This window comes from Parasteatoda tepidariorum, chromosome 5, assembly GCF_043381705.1.
Source record: "Parasteatoda tepidariorum isolate YZ-2023 chromosome 5, CAS_Ptep_4.0, whole genome shotgun sequence".
Lineage (NCBI taxonomy): Eukaryota > Metazoa > Arthropoda > Arachnida > Araneae > Theridiidae > Parasteatoda > Parasteatoda tepidariorum.
Window position 1 is genome coordinate 16,422,940 of NC_092208.1, and position 21,067 is coordinate 16,444,006.

A 21,067-nucleotide genomic window follows, 5' to 3' on the forward strand; every position below is an offset into this window, starting at 1 on the left:
TTATTAACTGTTAACTCTGCAAAAAATAGCATACGTTATACGTTATCGTAAATTTTCATGCTTTTAAATAAAAGTTTTTGAAATTTTCGTTTGTTGCAAGATATTTCGCATAAGGTATTTCGCATATCACCCCGGCTAAACTGTCCCCGTACCCCCAGGGGTACGGGAACCACACTGTAGAAACACTGGGATAGATGGTGAATATAAATATAGATTATTCAGTAATGAATGATATCAGACGGTTTTTAAATTATTTACGTTTTCCACCCATTTTCAATAGTTATGGAGCGAAAGGTCTAAAAAAATCAATAATAAAAAGTTGTTTAATATAGTAAACAGAACGCTCGCAATTCTAAAGCTTTTCATTTAGTCTAGCTTTGCATGTATACTGATACTCTTCTTAGAATTAAATTCAGAAAATGTACAACATTTACATCCGGTGAAACTTTTCATATATAAACATAAGCATCATTAAAACTAACCTATAGCTCAAATATAGCTCAATAATTAATTGAACCTGCAAAATTCAATAACAATTAAAGTCAAAACGAAGAGCAATTTTCAATTATTTATCTTTAAATTTTCATTCCTGCTCAAATCGTAGCTCAATTTGTTAGGAAAAAACTTTCATTTTAAAATTTGCAATCATGTATATGTTTAAGAGCTGCTGCTAATGACTGTTCAGACGCAGTTTTTAATTCTTTGTTGTCATCATGAAAAACAATTTTATAAGATTTTTGATTTAATACGCATTGGTGTTTTATATAATAGTCTTATAATTAACCACCATTTGCGTAAAACAAAGCCGACTGTACGTCAAAACTTTATTTAACCCCTTAACGATCGGTTAATTTTCGAGAAAACGGTCTTAAACGTGCCTATTTGTTTGGCTTTCGTATTTGTATTACGTATTTGATTAGTGCTGGCATCTAGTTTAAAATAAACTAACTATCTACAATTTTCCTTAAAAATATCCTGGTGCTGCCATCTGGTATGTTTCCCGGACAAAAGAAATGAATTAGTTTCATTCTTATTGGCGCGTTACTACTGAACACTGCAGCCCGTCGAGTCGTCCAGTCCAACGGGAGCGAGAAATAGAAGGCGAAACCTCACCCCATCATTTTCACGGTAGCGGGAAGGAAGGAGTTAAAGAATCTAATTCCTCAATCCCTCCTCCAATCCAATCCTTAACTAATTAAAAAATTAACTAACCAAATTTTTTCACCTTCTAGCTTTGCCTGCACAAAAGATTTTAATTTTAACTATTTCCAAGAGACGTCCGGGATAATGCCTAAGTTCTTAACGTATTGAATTTGATTCGATAAAAATACAAAATTAGTCTAAATAAATACTTAACGTGTAAATAACTATTCAACCCTACTTAAATTATTAATTCGAACAACCTAACAAAATGAATAATAATCGAAGCGGTCGGAGGGTATGTTACAAATCTGCATTTCAGATAAAAACCAAAAAGAAAAAAAAAAACTGTATTAATTGTGGAAATATTGCTTTAATTGTTTCTAAATTGTTGGATTCTCTTCTTTAAGGAGTCTAGAAAATTACTCGGTATTTGTTAATCGGTGAATGATATACTAAAATATATTTAAAAAAAATTTATTTTCGAAAAAATGTTACACCCCCTATTAAAATTGACAGCTTCAATTATAGTGTAGATAAAGATAGAGAAAACAATTGATAAAGGAACTCCCGAGTTTATGGTTCCACATAAGAGAAATATATAGATGATTATTCAAATAAATTGTTGTGTAAAAATTCGGTTTCAGGAAAATATTTTATGAATTATAATAGAATTATTGAATAATTTATTAATTATATTTCAGAACATTTAAATACTGAAAAAAAAAATCTAAATTTAAAATATTGTTTTTTTTCTTTTTCAGTAGAATAATTTCCTCTTCAATTGACATAAATGAACTTATATTATGATTTTAGATTTTTTTTTTGTGATATTTATATCGTTTGGTTCTTTGTTCTTCTTTTATTTAAGCAAGTTTTTATTTACCCCTTCCAGTGGTAATACCACTGAAATAGTGCATGGTAACCTTGGAATATGACCCTAGCATCCACATACCTCTGCACGCCACTAAAGCTTCATAATGTTAACCACACGCATATTTCATCAGTTGAATTATCTTGATCATTGAACTGCTCATTACGTTGTTATAATTATCTCATTTCAGTTCTTTAACTTCTTTTATTTTACGATAAAGAAAAGAAAATGTTGCAAACGATTCATATTTTGTTCTTGTTGCCAACCAAAAGTAATTATTCACGGTTGAAAACCCATTCTATTGTACATGGGAATCTGCATAAGTAATATTGTTTTATTAGCTATTTATTTTGCAGGTGTGGACGGTGTCATGACATCCAATTGTCGTTAAACAAACTCAAAATGGCTCTGGGAAGAAGACTGAAAAAGATTCTTCAAAGAATAACATAAAGGAAGGAGAGAGAAAAAGAATAAAATATTTGCGTTACACGGGTAAGACAAGTTCACAGCATGTCAAGGTCAGGGGCGTAGCATTGTCCTAAAGGTGAATAGAATATGCATTTTTTGGAAATTGTTTAAAAATATATTCCACGTAAACTGTGACACAGATATTTTAAACGCTTGCTGTCGGTTTGATATTAATAAACTTCTCAATTTAGCTGTTTGTTAATTATTCTGAGATTCGAGCTTCAAATAATGGCAGGAAATTCTATTTTAGATTAAGAATTTGTTTCTAAGAAAAAAGTAAACTCGTTACTGCATTAAAATTATTTAAAGAAATTCCATTAAAAATTTAGCTAACTTTTCTTAGTTATTTTTAATTATTACGCAATAATTTTTATAATTTTTAATTCTTAGCCTCTTTTATTCATTCCAGGGTATTTTCTTTGAGCGTTGATTCACAATTCTCCTTTGGAATTAAATGATAGGATATTTATATGCCATTAAATCTTACTTGAAATGAGTTTTTTAAAATACTTTATTGTAAATAAAAACTCTGACCAACAAGGTTAGATCTAATTATATTCTTTACTAAGACAAAGTCGAATTATATTTCTCACTGCTCTTAAGACATATAAACTGAAAAAAATGCTTAAAATATTATTGTTAAAGTGACAAATGTTGCCCAATATTTGATGATTTCGAGAAAAAAAAATTCGGGTCAAATTACTGCCTAAAAAACCGGCACTTTGATGTATCATCCGTAAAATTAATAATTAATAATTTAAAAAAAAATTAATAATTAAAGAAAATCTCTTACTCTTTTTTTTTTTAATAGCTTGCATCTTTTAAAATATTGCAACGAGATTTTCAGTGTAAAAATTATTTTCAAAATATTAATTCAATTTTAAAAAAATTTAATTATTCAATGACACACAATTTGATCTGCAAATAAAAAGTTTCAGATTTATAATTAATAAAAAAATTGAATTATCATAAAAATGTGACTTTTTAACATGAGGAAATATTTTAAATACTACTAGTAGGTGGCTAAAAAAAACTCAAAAACTTTTCTCCGTACATAATTTTAAAAGTTTTTATTTATGAATTAATATAAATTATTTATTATAAACATGCTCAACTTAAATACTTTTTGCATGTACAAACAATGCAATATAAAAAGAAAATTACAGTTTCTCTTTATTTTTATTACATTTAAGACAAATAAGTTTTGTACGTTTTTTTTTCCTATTCTTCAAAGCAAAACAATATGACAACCATAAATAAATAAATACAGATATATAACTATTTGAGTGAATAATTTCTAGAGTATGTCTATCTAAAAAACTCCCCTCGCCATTCGTCTAGAGCACTCTCGGTGACTATGGTTAAAAAAGTATCAAAAGATCCCCGTTCTAAACTGCGCTCTTTCTTGTTTCCATAGCAACAGACAACCGCAGACTCTGGCGAAGGAATTCTGTAGAGAGACAGGCTATACAACGAGAAAAATATGTTTAATCAGTTTAGAGGCAGACTATACAACGAGAAAAATAAGTCTAATCACTTTAGAGATAGACTATACAACAAAAAAAATACGTTTAATCAGTTTAGAGACAGGCTATACAACGAGAAAAATAAGTCTAATCACTTTAGAGACAGACTATACAACAAGAAATATATGTTAAATATACCTTGAAAATATGTTTTTATTACAAGCACCATAAATGAATTCAATTCCTTTTATAGCATATAAGAAGCCTTTAAAAGTTTTATAAATATTTATCAAAAATGCATGTTCAATAAATACTTATGTTAATCATATTACGTTTTGTAATCTAGTTAATATTTTACATAACAGTTAACTTTTTTGGTGGAATAATTTAGTTGTTCTAAAAATGAAATTCTGAAATTCATCGCTTACTTTCTTCTAACTTTGGCCTCTGATATCTGAAAAAAACAAAGATAGGTAATGTATATGTTGTATTTTAATAATAGTTATCAAAATATAAAGCAGTACCTAACCAGATTATCCTATCATAAAGTAAATGAAAAATCTACATTTATAAATATATATTCCGATTAGTATAATTTACCTTTTGCAAATCCTATAATATTGTAGATCAAAAAAATTTTTGTACGACATATTTAAACCGAAAACAAAATTTCGAAGCAGAACCTTTCAGAAATTGAGTCAGTTATAAATCGTTTGCTCAAAACAGATTCTTATTTTCCAAGCTCTTTATTTTATTCTTAATGGAACTAGACAAGTAAAAAATATTTTTTGATGGGCTAACTCTTATGTATACCTAGTAATAATTTGTAAACCTATTTAAAGTCATTTTAAAATATTTTGTACAAAATGTACTGATGTTTTAATAATACTACTATAAGTAAACAGTTTACGATTTAATAATTAAATGTTGCAACAATTTAAAGTTATTTTCTTTGAATTGCAATTTTCAATCATAGTTTACCATTTGTTGAATACTTGCATTCTACTTTCTATAATAAATATGCCAAAATACATTTTCATTTTTTATTAACTTACTTTTATTAACTTATTATTTAAACTATTACCTTATAGTGAATATGTTTTCCTAATAAATGTATTGTTTTTTGAAATACAAATATTAATTAATGTATAAACGCTACTAATTTTTCCAAACGATTTTATAAAGGAATCAATTATAAAATAGTTTTCTAATTATTTTAAAATTTCTTTTAAACCTTTTTTGAATAAATTATAATATATTAAAGAAAAAGTTTTTTGTTTTCAGTATTTTGAAAGTTGTTTTAAATTTGGAAACCTTTCCTAACAAATTTTGAAAACGAACTCATTGAATTTTCTTTTATTTAAATGAATAAATGTAATGTTTCTTAATCAAACAAAACTAATAAAAATTATTTAACTTACGTTTAACGAACATACCATAGGGAATTTGTTTTAAAAAAATTATGCCTGAAAAAGAAAAATTTTAAACTTTTTTTTTTATCTTCAGATTGTAGGTGAATAAAATTAAATCTCTGTTTTTCCTCGAAACTTTAACTTTGAACATAAATTTGAATTAAGGAGACAGCATAGTATTGGACCTTGGACAAATTTGAACTTTTTTTTCTAATTCTGAAACTTTCTAAACTTTTGTGAGAAATACTTTATACGTTTATCAATGAATGTTATTTTTTGTCAACTAATTCCGTCAAGCGTTTCACGCTTTCTTTTAAAGTAAGAAAACTTTGTCCACTGAACAACATAGTGTAATTCTTGAACAAATATTTAGACCTAAAATAACATTGAGATATCACCATTTAATTTAACTATCAACTGAATTACATTCATTTATATAATACAGTGTTTTGTATTCATATGTTATCGAGAAACTCGGTAAATGCAAATTGTTTCCAGTGAAAGTGGACATTCATATAGTTACTTGAGTGAATATTCAATATTCAGATGTTAAACATTCGGAGTTCAGACAAAAGTGTCATTATTTCGCTCCCAGACCTCAAAATGTCAGCATTCGATATTGGATGGGAAAAAAAAGGTTCCTTTATATTATTTACCTCTTACAATCTTCCCATAAGTTCTTGCGGAACATTGACATTGTCTGCATAAATGAGAAATATTCATATTGATATTTGAAAAAAAATTACATTCAACATTTATCATAAATGCATGTAAAATGTGAAATTTTCTGATGGAAAAGAGGAATAACGAAGCTTGAACAAAATTATTTATAAACATTCGCCAAAGTGATCGTGCCAAAATCAACAAATTGTTTCGATTTTGCACAGTAACGTGTACAAATTTAATTATTTTACTTTGTCAATCATTTTTATTTTATGTTTGGACTGACCTTGAGAAGGAAAAAAAACAGAATCCCGCATACAAAATTTTGCACGCATGCATAATCCTGCTACTTCATCCATTTGCATGTACAGTAGATTTTAAAGCTTGGAAAATTTGACAAATTTGATAATTCAAAGTTCCAACAATCCTTTTATAGAATTTACGACCTCAGCTGCATACTCTTCTCTTAATTCAACCAACCTTGACTCAAACTACTTCAGTTTATTTGGAACAAAAAGGTCTTTGTTTGAAATCATCCGATGACAGGGAACAATTTGTAATTAGGAACTGGACCGATAATTCACTCACAGCAAGTAGCTTTTCGGATACCGCCAAGTGGCAAGTTTTCCTGCTGTGAAGTTAAGAAAAGTACATTTTACAATCAAAACTACACCTATGAACATGGTGTTCCCTTTTTTTAAGGCATCCTGCGGGCAGCACATCTTTTGGAACTACAGAGAATGTATTGTGTATCTTTGTCTAGATTTAATGCATTAAAACACAAACAATATTCAAGAAATGCTTTTTTTTTCCTTATAATTCATTAACTAATGATCAAATTAAAATTAATAGTTGAATTGTCAACGATGCCTTTTTACTGACAGCTATAGTTGCTTCTAAATCTATTAATAAGTCGAGGCATATACAGTAAAAATTTTGGCTCTTATTTGTTTTTGGAAGGCCAAAGAATATTGTATATCTATGTCTCTATTAATAAATCGAGGTATATACAGTACGTTCCTAAAAACATTTTAATAATAGTACAAATTTTGGTGCTTATTTGTTTCTGGGAGATCGAAAAGTTTCACCGAACTATTAGTGACCCTAGTGATGTTTAATTAATGGTTGTAATTACTGCTAATATTTCAGTTGTAATAGGTAATATGTGTTGTGTTGTTAGGTAACTGATATAATATTATAGTTCCCTAATACTACAGTGCAATAGAAACAAACAACGTAAGCGACGAAAAATTCAAAATTGAGATTTCTATTTATTTGGCATTTTTGCATGTAAAGGCATTTTCTATTGCAAAAAAAAAATTATAATAATTTGGTGCTTATTTGTTTGGTGCTTCTGTGTATCTAAATTTTGGTGCTTATTTGTTTCTGGGAGATCGAAAAGTTTCGCCCAACTATTATTGACCCTAGTGATGTTTAATTAATGGTTGTAATTACTGCTAATATTTCAGTTGTAATAGGTAATATGTGTTGTGTTGTTACCTAATACTACAGTGCAATAGAAACAAACAACGTAAGCGACGAAAAATTCAAAATTGAGATTTCTATTTATTTGGCATTTTTGTATGTAAAGGCATTTTCTATTGCAAAAAAAAAAATTATAATAATTTGTTCGAAAAAAAATTTTGCTTTTTAAATTTTTTGATATTATATTTTAGCATTAGCAATAGAAAGAAAATAATTGTCAAGCCACTTTTCTCGAAATCTGTCTTAAAGCACTTAACGTTTGTTTTTTAATGTTCACGGCAGTATACAGGTACTGCGGTCGAAGATTTTTTAGGCCTCAAGTCTTACTAGCTGTCTTACGACTTGTTACGAGTAACAAAATTTTAGAGCATATTTTGAAATGTTTTATTTGCGCTTGCATTTTCGTATATACTGCGATGTTCTGCGTTAAAAAAAACGTGAAAAAAATGGAATGACTTTTGGTCGAATAATCTAATTTTCGTATTCTAAGATGCAACCCCAATGGTTCGAGAAGTAAGTTCACTAGTTTAGATTAGTGAGTTTATTATTTTCGAGAAGAAAATTATGCATTTTAAATAGTGCATAGGATATTTTAAGGTACGAAATCGAACACGAAATCGTACTTTCAGAGTCACGTACTTTGACAGATTCGAATTTTTCACGCTTAAAAAAAGGGATATGTGGTCAAAGTAATTTACTCAAGGGAGCGGTTTGAGTCTCTTAATGTTAGCTTTACTTTATTTATTACGTTGCATTTCTGGAACAATTTAAGTAAATCAAAATCTTTTTTCACTTAATTATAAAACTATTTTTATTCTTTAACTCTAAGACGAAGAAACCAATTTATTTTAAATTTTTAACAGTTTCATTTAAATTTGAATACTTTAAAAAACGTGTGGATATTACAACTCAAAACTTTTTTTGCTAATTCCAATTGACGGTATTGATTTATTAGCAGTTTTGCAATGCTTTCTTTTAATATTTTCTGGTAATTGCAATTCATGATTTTCTTGAACAAGACGTGACTTTTCTTTAAATTCAATTTTGTAACTTCTTCGGTTTTAACCAATTCGCAATTTTGTCGTATGTGTGATTCACAGTTTTATCCAGTTGTCTTTTTACATAATACAAATATTTTTAATTTTATTCCGATTTTTCAATTAGTGAATTTACTTAAGATTCATGAATAAAAAAAATTGCAAATTTTTTTTTCATCTTAAAAGCTAATTTTCGTCATACACTTACCTTTCTTAAAAGTTAAGGTCAACTATTATTACTGTATTTCTTAAGAGCTTCATCGAGCAGTTTAAGCCCAACTTGCAGTTTCTTTCTAAGATAACTTTCGAAATTCGTGAAGTTTCCGATTTTTCTAGAACCATTTTGAACCGTGGGAATTTGATTTCCGCCATTGATACCACCAAATGGAAGACCATTAATAGACGAATAGAAAATGGCGAAGATAGGTCCCATCACGATCGACATAGCTATGGAAGACGCTAAGCCTAAACCTAATTGAAAAATAAATGAATAAATACATATATGTATATACATGTACATCATATATGCATGATTGATAAAAAAAAGATGGAATAACTAACTATATTTGATCTTATTTTTACAGATGTATAGTTGGATCTAAACAATTATTTTTAAGGAATAACAGATTTAGTATCTTAGCAGGTTTCTGTCATTATGCTTTAAATATCGAATTGGCAAAGTTTTAACATTCCACAGATCATTAAATGTTTTTCGCATTATGCTTTAGATCATTAGAAAGAGAATGTTTTATTCCACTGGAATTTATGTTTTTTTCCGACTTAATTTTTGTTAGTTTTTGAATAATCATAATGGAATGTCAAGTAGAGAAAAATGGAAATTTTTCGACTCCTCCTTCTTGCCTTTAATCATGGTTCTAAAACCATTAAAGCTACTCGTGACGTTTGTGCTGTGTATGGAAAGAGCGCCATAAATAAAGAAACCGCTCGTGATTTGTACGAAAAGTTTAAAATTGGAAATTTTGAAATCAGAAATTAACCTTGTTCTAACAGTCCCGCTCGATGAAAATCGATAAAACCAACCGAATTCGCAGGAAACTAGTATAGACAAACACTTTACTAGTTTATCTGGTCCATACTTAAAACTTTTAATGAAAATTTAAAGAAAAAAAGAAAACAGCGAAAACTTGAATACCATCCCTATAAAAATTTACAATGCAGGTAACTATTTGAAAATAGTTGATTTTGACCTTTTTTTGCAATAGAAAATTATCTGTTAAGTTTAGAAATCATCTTTCGTTACCATGGTAAAAGTAGCCTTTTACTATAGTACGATTCAAGATCAAAATCAGCTAAATTTACAAGATTTGAACCTGTGTCTGTTGGTTCCCAAAGCATGCATCGTGGCGCCAAGGAAGGTCCTTTCAGAGATATACTATAAATTATTATTTTGTTTATACAATAGTGATCTTAAATGTTGTTTAATAGTGATATAGATAATATTTTAGACACATAGGTTGATTCTCACCAATTAAAAACAGAACTATTTCTTCTAGTCCAATGCTTCGTGAATTGTGAAGATCAAATGTTCGTTCCTGGACTTCTTGAGCCATAGACGCTTTTAGAATTATCACTAATATATACAGTTTACTGTAGACTGGCATTCTTCTAATCTAAAACTAAAATTGTTTAAATTCCATATCACAATAACCATACAGTCCCACAATTTTTTATTCAAAAGAACATCACTTTTTTGTGGTTATTTAAGAACATATGTCTAAAAATTTATGTTCTTAGAAATTGAGTGAAATTACAAGATATGTACTTAAATTTTCTTTTTTATTGCAGGACTTTATTTCATTTGTAGCTCTAACACGTTGGTGAACTTTCTATTTTTTTTTCAAAATGCCTGTTTAAGGAAATGAAAGTATAGTTTGAAATGCTTCTTTTAAAAAATGAAAATGGCGTGAAATGATTTTTTTAGAAAATGATCATATCTCAAAAACTTAGATTTCCTTAAAGAAAGTAGGAATAGCTTAAAATGCTTTGTTTTAGAAAAGAGACATAGCTTCAAATGCATGCTTAAAAGTTAACATAATTAAAAGTGCGTATTCTAGAAAAAGGAGATAGCCTGAAATGCTTCTTTTAAAAAATGAAAATTGCTTGAAATTTTTTTTAAAAATGATCATATCTTGAAAAAGCATATTCTTCTTTAAAAAAATAGGCATAGTTTAAAATGCTTTGTTTTAGAAAAGGGATGTAGCTTCAAATGCATGTTTAAAAGTTAACATAGTCAAACGTGCTTATTTTAGAAAAAGAACATAGCTTGAAATGCTTCTTTTAAAAAATGAAAATTGCGTGAAATGATTTTTTTAGAAAATAATCATATTTCGAAAAAACTTTTCTTTTTTTTTTTAAATTAGGCATAGGTTGAAATGCTTTGTTTTAGAAAAGGGACATAGTTTCAAATGCATAACATAACTAAAAGTGCTTATTCTAGAAAAAGGACATAGCTTGAAAGGCTTCTTTTAAAAAATGAAAATTGCTTGAAATGTTTTTTTTTTTTAAAAATGATCATATCTTGAAAAAGCATATTCTTCTTAAAAAAATAGGCATAGTTTAAAATGCTTTGTTTTAGAAAAGGGACGTAGCTTCAAATGCATGTTGAATAGTTAACATAGCCAGAAGTGCTTATTTTAGAAAAAGAGCATAGCTTTAAGAATCTGAACTATTATAAATTTATAAGACCCGATTAAAGCCTTCAAGAAATAAGTGTATACTTCTAAAATACGTTAAAAAAATCTACATTAAAAATATGCACTCTGAGCTTTTGAGTGTCATTAGTTAGCTATTTGTTAAAAAACAACTCAAAACAATTTGAAAACAGGAATTATGCCCGTTATCTTAAATACGTATAGTGAGCTATATCCATTTTCTTAATTACACATTTTGAGCTACGTCCTTTTTTTTTAAAACGCGCATTTTTAAATCAGTCCAAATGACTATTTGACATTTGGAGATACGCTGGTTAAATTTTACTTAGTAACGTTTTTAGCTACCTACATGAAAAACATTTCAAGTTACATTCATATTTTTAAACACATATTTTGACCTTATTCAATTTTCTTAGACTCACATTTTGAGTTATGTCCATTTGTGAAAGGTGCATTTTGAAATATGTCCAAATGTTAAGTGCATGATTTTATACCTCTCTATTTCTCTGGCTGCTATGCTATGTGCTCCTTAATTACCATCTTTAATTTTTACAATCGATCTCGAAAATAAAGTAAAAAAATGCGCACTTTAAGGGCTGCTGATTAATATTTTAACGAGGAATAAACTGCTATAAAAATCTGCTAAATTATTTATGAGAGTGAGGTGAAAAAATAAACCACAAAAGAAATTTAAATAATTCCAAGTGTTTTTAATAAAAGCTTTTTAAAGAGCTTATATATATATCTATATTTAAACACAATAAAGAGACGAAAAAGAATAAAGAAAAAAAAGAGAGAATAGCAAGGAAAATTAAAAAAAATAATACATTTTTCCGCCTTTTTGAATTTATTTATTTTTTTTTAAAAAAAAATTTCGAAATTTTTTAATTTTTTAAATTTTTTTATAAACATTTTATTTAATAATAATAATTTTTCTTTTTCTCTTTAAATATATTTTTTCCTTGTTTTCTAAGCACTTTTAACTTTATATTTTCAAATTAGTATTGTAATATGGTGGTAATAATATACGTCTATACAATAATTTTGCTTATTGGTGCCTCTGGGTATATTATACTCGTTTATTTGAGGTTATTTCCCTCAGTCATGGTTCAGCACTTCCTATACTGCTCCCGTCCTCAAAAGTACTGAGTTTAATTTAAATAGCAATAAATAAATAACAAAACTAATCAGATTTCAATAAATATATTTACAAGGAATGCTATTGTATATAGCATTGGCATAAAAAAGGTGATTTCCTAAAGAAAAAATGGTATCACTTTCCACTCTGAAGCAGATTATTTCAATGTGAAATAGATGTTTTCCACAATTATATTTAACTACAAACCTAACTATCCTTAAACGCATTTTCTCAAAGAAAATTAAAAATTTTCTAAAAAAAAAGAAATACTTTTCATTATAAAACAGATATTTTCACTTTAAAATTTATTATGTTTATACGGAGCCGATATTTTCCACTATCAAATGGATATTTTCAATTAAAAAAAACCCTATATTATTTTAGACATTAGTTGATAGGGAACTGAAAATATTGCTATCAGTAACATTACATTTAAAATATTTCTCTTAGAACTACTTTCCAGAAAACAAAACTTCTTCGTTGTTATAATCATATTTATAATATATAGTCTAAATAACATTCTGAATGAGTTATAAAAACAATTAATACAAATATACAATTTTTTCTATCGCATACTATATGCAGTTCTAAAACATGTTATATCTATTTTTCCATATACTTATTTACGTATTTTAAACTAATCGATTGGCATTTATAAATGGCAACGTTTGTTTGCAAAAAAATTATGTTTGAGAAAAAAAATCTAAGAATATATTATGAATGTTCTAAATTTGGTAAATAAAGCAAAAACTTTTTAATATTTTTTTTTATCATGCAATGTCAGTTACTACAATTAGTTGCATTTATTTATTTACTCGACTAAATAATTTAAATTATTTAAGTTTTCACCTTAAATCAAATAGAATTAACTATCGAATTTAGGAGATTTTTTCCTCTTAAATGTCAAACAGAGTCGACATTATTTACAAGATTTTTCTTTCAAAATTTAAATTTGCGAATTTTTATTAATACTAAACTTACGAAGCATCTTTGTCTAGAACGCTTACGCTTACGCCCAGATTACGCTTGAAATTCTAAGTAAAAATTGGTGTGTTTAATAAATTTTTTATCATGCAAAGTTTACGTAATCCTTAAATATTAAATAAATATTGTACTTCAGTTAATAAAATGGAAGTTAATAATGATCCATCGTGATCATGATGCACATACATTCCAACATCATCCATTTATTTCTCATTTATTATTATTCAAACGATTCTCTTACAAAAAAAACTTAACCAAACGATTAAAATTTATAATATTTATTATTCAAAAGATTTTCTTACAAAAAACTTAACCAAATGATTAAAATTTGAAATATTTATTATTCAAAAGATTTTCTTACAAAAAAACTTAACCAAATGATTAAAATTTGCAATATTTATTATTCAAAAGATTTTCTTACAAAAAAACTTAACCAAACGATTAAAATTTATAAAATGCAAAAAGTCAGGGGGAAAAAATGACAAAAGACATTAGTGGAACAATGACATGAAGTAAAGATTCACTGTACTTACTTATTTCGGAGTTGAAATTTGAAGCATCAATTGATGACAACAAAAATTTGCGTGCAGATTTTGTTGACCTTTGGTTTAAATACCAGGAATTCATTGGCACCCTTTGGTGTCTAGAGCCTGAACTTCCGTAGCAGCGTGGGTGCTTTTTTCATTATATCGAATTCACTGGTCTGGATCGAATGTCAAAAAGCCCCCCAGAATCAACAATATCAGCATGGGTAACGAAATGTGACATCTTTGAAAAGTTCTGGGCGAGGAAAATGTCGGTAGCCATTACGCCATGACAGTGTTGAGTTCATGTGGAAAAAAATTCTTACGTAATTGTTTTGGAAAAGATCGTTAAATGTATTTATGTCCAGTTATTTTTGAAGCAAAAGATTGAATGTTGCTCCTATAAAAATATTTTGAGTGTGGGAGTAACGGAAATAATGTGAACTAGTTTTTTAAGAATCGAGTCGTAAAATTCTCATTATTTGAGTTCAGTTCCTTAATTTGAATGAAGGTTTCAAATTCTTGAAGTGTTCTAATTGGTCTAAGGAAAAACGCTATTCATAATTAAGTCAAATGTGTTTCTAATGGAAAACATTTCCGTTGAGTGAATTTATTAACATCTTAAAGAAAGGAATAGAACAAGAATGAACATTCATACTCCACTGATAGTGAACATCAAACTTTCTGAAACCACGTGACTGTGTCCCAGCTGACTATGTCTCAAAAAAAAATTTCGTAATTCTAAAAAAGATGCAAATTGCGTAAGTTAAAGACAAATTTTAAAATCCGGCATTCTATAATATGTCATAACCTGGTTGGTGAAATATACAATGATTAAACATTTCAAACATTGCCTATTGTTCTCTAAAACAGCGGTTCCCAATTTTGTTCAGACCTTAAAGGTCGAGCTTCTTTTACCGGAAAACCTAATTTTATAAATGAAGTTTATTAGAAGCGATATGTATATAAATCAAAAATGAAAAGTACCTACTGCAAACTAATTTCGAAATATTTAATGGGGAGAAATAAACCTTTCAGGCAATCGAATTTACAGAATTGGAATGTCTCCTAATTTAATTCTGAATTTGTTTTTACCATAGGTATAAGTTGAAATTACCATACTGAAAAATAACAAAAAAATTGTTCTGTAATCAAAATATCATAATTAAATAAAGACATCCCCGGGATTAGAACCACTGACCACAGTTTGGCTCTTCGAACCACATCACGGACTATGGCAATTTGGCTGTTTGACGCAATTCAAGCTTTTTAATTCATTTCCAGGTTTTGCAGAGGTTGCATAGTAGGATCACATTATACACCTGGTGCGGCCCGTAATTTTTCTAAAATCTCGTAGCTTGGTATGTTGGTATACATAATCTATATATTATATCTGATCAAGTTCCAAATTTATAGGTTAATATTAAGGGCAGATATGGGCCATTATATATGTTACCGGCAAAGTTTGGACTCCAGCATTCTGTAGAATGCCTAGGCATTGTATATAATGCCTAAAACTAGCCGGCAAAGTATGAAAGGATTTATATTTCGCACATTTCCTAGACATTCTATAGAATGCCAAATGAGAAACCGGCAAAGTATAAAATACATCTCCGATTCGTCAAAATGTCATTCAAAAATGACAAATTCAAAACGTCATTCAAGCCTGCCTTGTTGCTACATGTAGGTAAATTTCTTATTTTTCATATGAAAATTTTGTTTCCCTTTATAAGAAAGGCATAAATTACGTTTTGCGCTACTCTTTATTTTTCTTTACACATTTTGAGTAAATGTTTTTTAATGGCACTCTCAGTATTTTTTCAGAAAAACATTTTTCTTTTTGAGAAATGCATGTTACTGAGAATGGCCGAAATATGGAGAATGTCGACTTTCACCGGTGAATGTCAACAATCACCGATTTCGGTCATTCACATTAACATGCACATAATAACCTCATCAGTATGTTTTTTTCATAGCTTGCCTAAATAGCATTTGTCATTCTATAGAATGCCTAGGTATTTTATACATTGTCTAGGGAAAGTATGATATACTTCTCACATTTCATACTTTGCCTAAAAACATTCGGCATTATATACAATGCCTTGGCATATGCCGGCGTTTCATACTTTGCCGGTAACATATATATTCAGAACAAGAGCAAAATTTTTCTTATTTCATAACCTTTCATTATAAAAAACAAATGTAGGAATGTTTTATATAGATAACCATTTTGCAAAATAAAGAAAATTTCTCCACTTTAAATGTAATGAAATTTGACAGAACCGAGAATCGAAACACGGACCACGGGACTAGCGGTTTGGGAATTTCGAACCATCCCTCGCCCTATGGACAGATAGCCGTAGTGAGGCATTTGTTATAATTTGTTTATAATTTTGTAGCTCGGTATAGTGGTATATATAATCCATATAATGTATCTGGCCGAGTTTCAAAATTATAGGTTATTATTAAGGACGATATGGGCATTATATATACTCAAAACATAAGCAAAATTTTTCGAATTTCGCACACTTTCATTATAGACTCATTTAAAATTTAAAAAATTCATTAAATAAAGGCATATTTTTTTAAGATGACCATTCGGTAAAATAAAAATAAAAATGTGCTGTATAATAAAGCTGACTTCTGACAGCACCGGGAGTTGAACCACAGAAAACGGGAATAGTAAGCCGCTTTAAATCATATCACGGACTAACTATGACCATTTGTCTACATAACGCAATTCAAACTTTTTAAGTCATTTGCATAGATTGCACAGTCGGACCTCATTATACCCCATTATGCGGCCCCTAATTATTCTATGATTTTGCGGCTTGCTATGGTAGTATGGCCCCATAGCTTTCCTTAATATTAACCAAGAATTTCCAAACTTGTTCATATATATTATGTTATGATATACTATACTACCATGTTTGTCAGTAGAATGTTTGTTCTACTCTCGTGTGCCCTGAATAGGGCGGGTCGAGGTATAAATAAACAATACTATACTACCATACCAAAGAAAATAACTATAGACAAATTAAGAGTCCCATAATGTGGCACAATATGGTTCCATTGGTGAACCCGCATAAATTACTTATAAAGCTTGTTACAAGTCAGATGGCCAAATGTGACCGGTAGGGATAAGTCATGTGATGCTACAAACTGCTGGTCCCGAGGGTCCGGGGTTCGAACCCCGAGCGTGGTCAATATTCAAAGGTATATTTAACAAAAATATATTTTTATTTATTTTATAATATTATAACGTAAATAAAATATTCCTTTAATTAAAAAAATGGAGTGGCTCCTTGTTTAATTCTGAATTTGTTTTTGCATAGGTATAAATTAAAGTTGAAAAAAAAATTTACTTGTGGGAAATTGTCTGAATTATGGTTTTTGAAAACTAAATTTTATGAACTGTGAGAAAGTGAGTTCTTTTGCCTGGGAAAACTTCTTTATTCTTGTATTTCTATTCTGCTATTATTCTTTTATTTATTCTTGTACTTATTCGTACATCAATTGTTGTTTTGTTCTTGCATTTATTTTCGTAATTTGGTTAGTTTATTTTGAATATAAAAGTTCAATGAAAAAACCGATGCAGTTATTTGTAAATGTAATCTCCTTTTTTGTATTTTTTCAATATATGGTGAATTTGAAGAAAAAATTTTTTTTTAATTTCCTTTCTTTCTTCCTTGGCATTTTTTAAAAAAAATTATTTCATTAAAGTAACCAAACTAATAAATAAATTATAAATAATTGGTTAGAGACCACCTTAGCTGCAGGTGTCAAAAATCATGATTGGAGGGGAAAATATCCTGAGTCTCAGAGCTTCTCTGACTTTTCTACAGAACCTTGTTGCTCCATAGAACATCTTTTGAGAACCACTACTATTGATCGGTAAAGTATGAAATATGGTTATTTAATTCTTTAAACTAGTATCATTATGATTAATCAGGATTAATTTTTAAAAGCAGTTTTACATTAAATTTAAAAAGTAACATTTATATTGTTCTAGAAGTGAATAAGTATATTTTGTATAAAAAGCGAGCGTTTTCATCTTTGTTACCCGCAGTTTTAGAGATGCCTGCCCTTATAAAGATTAGGTTATTTAATAATGATCATTTTCATGCAAAATAAAAAGCTATGCTAAATATGTGACTTCTAGTTTTTTTATTTTATAGCCGTCCTTGAACAGCTGACCCAATTTTTGGGTTTACGACTACTATTGTTCAACGCCGTAGCCTTGTAGTTTTGAACCCCATACAGAAGACAAGGGAACTCCTGTATCGAGTATTGGGAGAAATTTTGACTTCGTGGAGGACTTTTTGATGGAGCTAACTCACATTTGCGTTACATGGAGAGGAAGACCACAAGAACCTCTCACGGTTAGCCTGACGACAAGGGGACTCTAACCCATGATTCGTCCACCACTGAGGATATTTTATGCTAGCATTGTGGTCGGTGCAAGCCGGATGCGAAATTCATATAGACTGGGATTCGAACCCGATTAGCCGCATTGGAAGGCGAACGCTCTATCCCCTGAGCCATCGCGGCTCTGGCTTCTAGCTCTTTATTTTATTTTATATCCGTAGTTGAACAGCCGACCCAATTTTTGGGTTTACGACTACTAATGTTCAACTCCGTAGCCTTGTAATTTTGAACCAATCCAGAAGACAAGGAAACTCCTGGATTAGTACCCCCAGAGGTTTTGATTTGCTATGGGAACATGGAGGACTTAGCGATTCGTCAGATTTAACGTGCATCAGTCACCATTTACTACACGGGGAGTCTTCTGCCGGCGGGGATCGAACCCACGAACTCTTGGACATGGGCTCAGCACCCTACCGACCAGGCTATCCCGGCCCTCTGGCTTCTAGCTTGTAAATTTATCTGTTGTAGAACAAATATACGATTTTTAAATTATCTGATGGTGAGAATGGAACCAAACAGCGAAATCAATTTTCGCCAATCAAAAGAAATTTTATATGCTTTTTTTGTATTTTTCTTATATATTTTTTTTTCCTATTTTAATTTTTTATTAATATTTTACCTATTTCCTTATAGACTTTGAAAAATATTCAGCTATTAAACTTGAGTTTATGTAAATTAATATCAACGGTATTGATATATTTTTTCACGTTAAATAAGCGAGCTATTACCTACGCCTCAGACTTCTATACTGTAAAAAATAAGTATACTGTAAATTTCCCTTTGTGTAACCACTTTCTGTATTTTATGTATGGTTATTTATTTTTAATCTATTAGTATTATTATTAATAAAATTTTTTTTTTCATTTTTTACTGCTCATCGAACAAAATATTAATTGTATACCATTTCTTTGATACTTAAACGGGAATTCCTTGTCATTTGACTCTCTTGGTGATAAATATGATTTTTATGCTTGAATTTTTATTTTATTTATTATTAAACAAAATTGTTACCTTTGTAAAATATCAACATAATAATAAAACTTTTGAAAATTTTGACTGCAACTTCTCAAAATACCTTAAAAATGATTAAATATAACTTTTCTCGTAACATTGCTAGAGATCTCAGCAATACAGTGCAAGTGCAAACGAATTTTTGCTGTCGATTACTGTAATATTGTTAATGTTTAAATAAAAATGTTAGAAATAAATAATAAAAACTATATTTCATTTGGAATTCGAAAGTTTAGCTTTTATTGGAGTGTTTTGCAGAAAGCAACTCATATAAATATGTATTAAAAAAACTTTATTTAAAACACATAAAAGAAGGATGATAACACAATTAAGGTAAAATTGAAGTATTTACATTTTCTTTTCACAATAACCATCTTTAATTAAATAGGAGAAAAACATCGTAAACTACAACTGCCGTAAACTGAGTAAAACAAAGTTTTGAACTTAAATGATGCTCAAATTACCCAGGTAAAGTGCAGAAACGTTTGATTCTGCACTTTAAGGGAACACTAGTACATTATCAGATCAGTTAGGTAATGTGCATAATACCGGCTTTTGAGCATTAGCGGTAACAGAGGAACGAACATCATAAGAAAACGCGTTAAGTTATTTAAAATATATATAATACAAAAGACCTGCTTTTGTACAATAAGAATCTGCAAATTTGAAAGCTGTTTCAAGGCTTTGATGAAAGTTAAACAACTCTGACAGTTTTCATTTCGGTATAAATTTGTCACAGCAATTTTATTCTCATAACTTCTCGAAAAAGTTTGGATTATAAAGTAATTATAAAGTCAATAACATATTTTTAATGGTGGCTGGGTGGCGCAGTTGGTTTGTCGTCGGCCTTCTGCGCCCCCAAGACTGCGGGTTCGATCCCCGGCCCAGACACCGGATTTTCGGGATGCAGAAAATCCTCAGCGGTCATGTTGTATTAGTATGCGACATGTAAAAGATCCCTGGAGTGCCTTATTGGCTCTTGGCATTTCCAGCAAAATTAAATTCCTAGTGCACTTTAGCATCCAAATAGAGTCTCGGTGCTGCCATCTAGTGTGGCAGAAACTAGACGTCCAAATTAACATGGCCAACAGTATCTCACCCATTATGGTGGTCCTAAAAGAGTGGATACCACTTCTGGAGAACAGACTAGGTCTGCTCATCGGGAAGACTGATTGTGCAGCTCATAGGCAATAAAAAAAAATTTAAAAAACATATGTTTAAGGTAACTTTCATACGTATTCATCTAAATATTTTGCAACGGTGACATTCTTCGCACTAACGTATACAGCGCCCTGCCGCAACGATAAATTGGATGATGATTTTAAAATTTTCTTTAATTATAGTTGAATTTATGAAATTTTGTATTATTTTACTTCAATTTTATAAAATGCTTAGATGTCCTTTTTTAAGGAGTGTGGAGTGTTAAGACAAAAGAACATTTTTACAAAAAATGTCTCTGTTTAGTCATTTTTAAATATTAATTTGTAATCACTTTTGTGCATTTTTTTTTACAAAGGTTTAAATATTACAAAAATATTTATTAATGGCAGCCATTTAAAAATAACTTGCTTATAGCTTTTTCCGTGCTTTGTATGCCATGTATTAAAATAATTTGAAAAATTAAGTTTCTAACCCTCAACGCACCTCAATCAGACCGGCAAATTAACATCAATTATTTCTCATGGCCTACAGATTGTCAAGATAAAAAAGAAGAAGAAATATTAGAAGTTTTAGCAAAACTGAAATTTTGTGGTATTATTCAGCC

At 29.2% G+C, this 21,067-nt stretch overlaps 1 long non-coding RNA gene across 1 annotated transcript; it reads right to left on the reverse strand.

The window, feature by feature from the left end:
- Positions 1-3,537: 3,537 nt before the first annotated feature.
- Positions 3,538-14,441, reverse strand: LOC122269851 (uncharacterized). The gene is made up of 4 exons (XR_011636784.1): positions 13,873-14,441; positions 10,032-10,182; positions 8,754-9,016; positions 3,538-4,402 (listed from the first exon to the last, which is right to left on the reverse strand). It is a non-coding gene; the product is annotated as an uncharacterized lncRNA (long non-coding RNA).
- Positions 14,442-21,067: the final 6,626 nt, after the last annotated feature.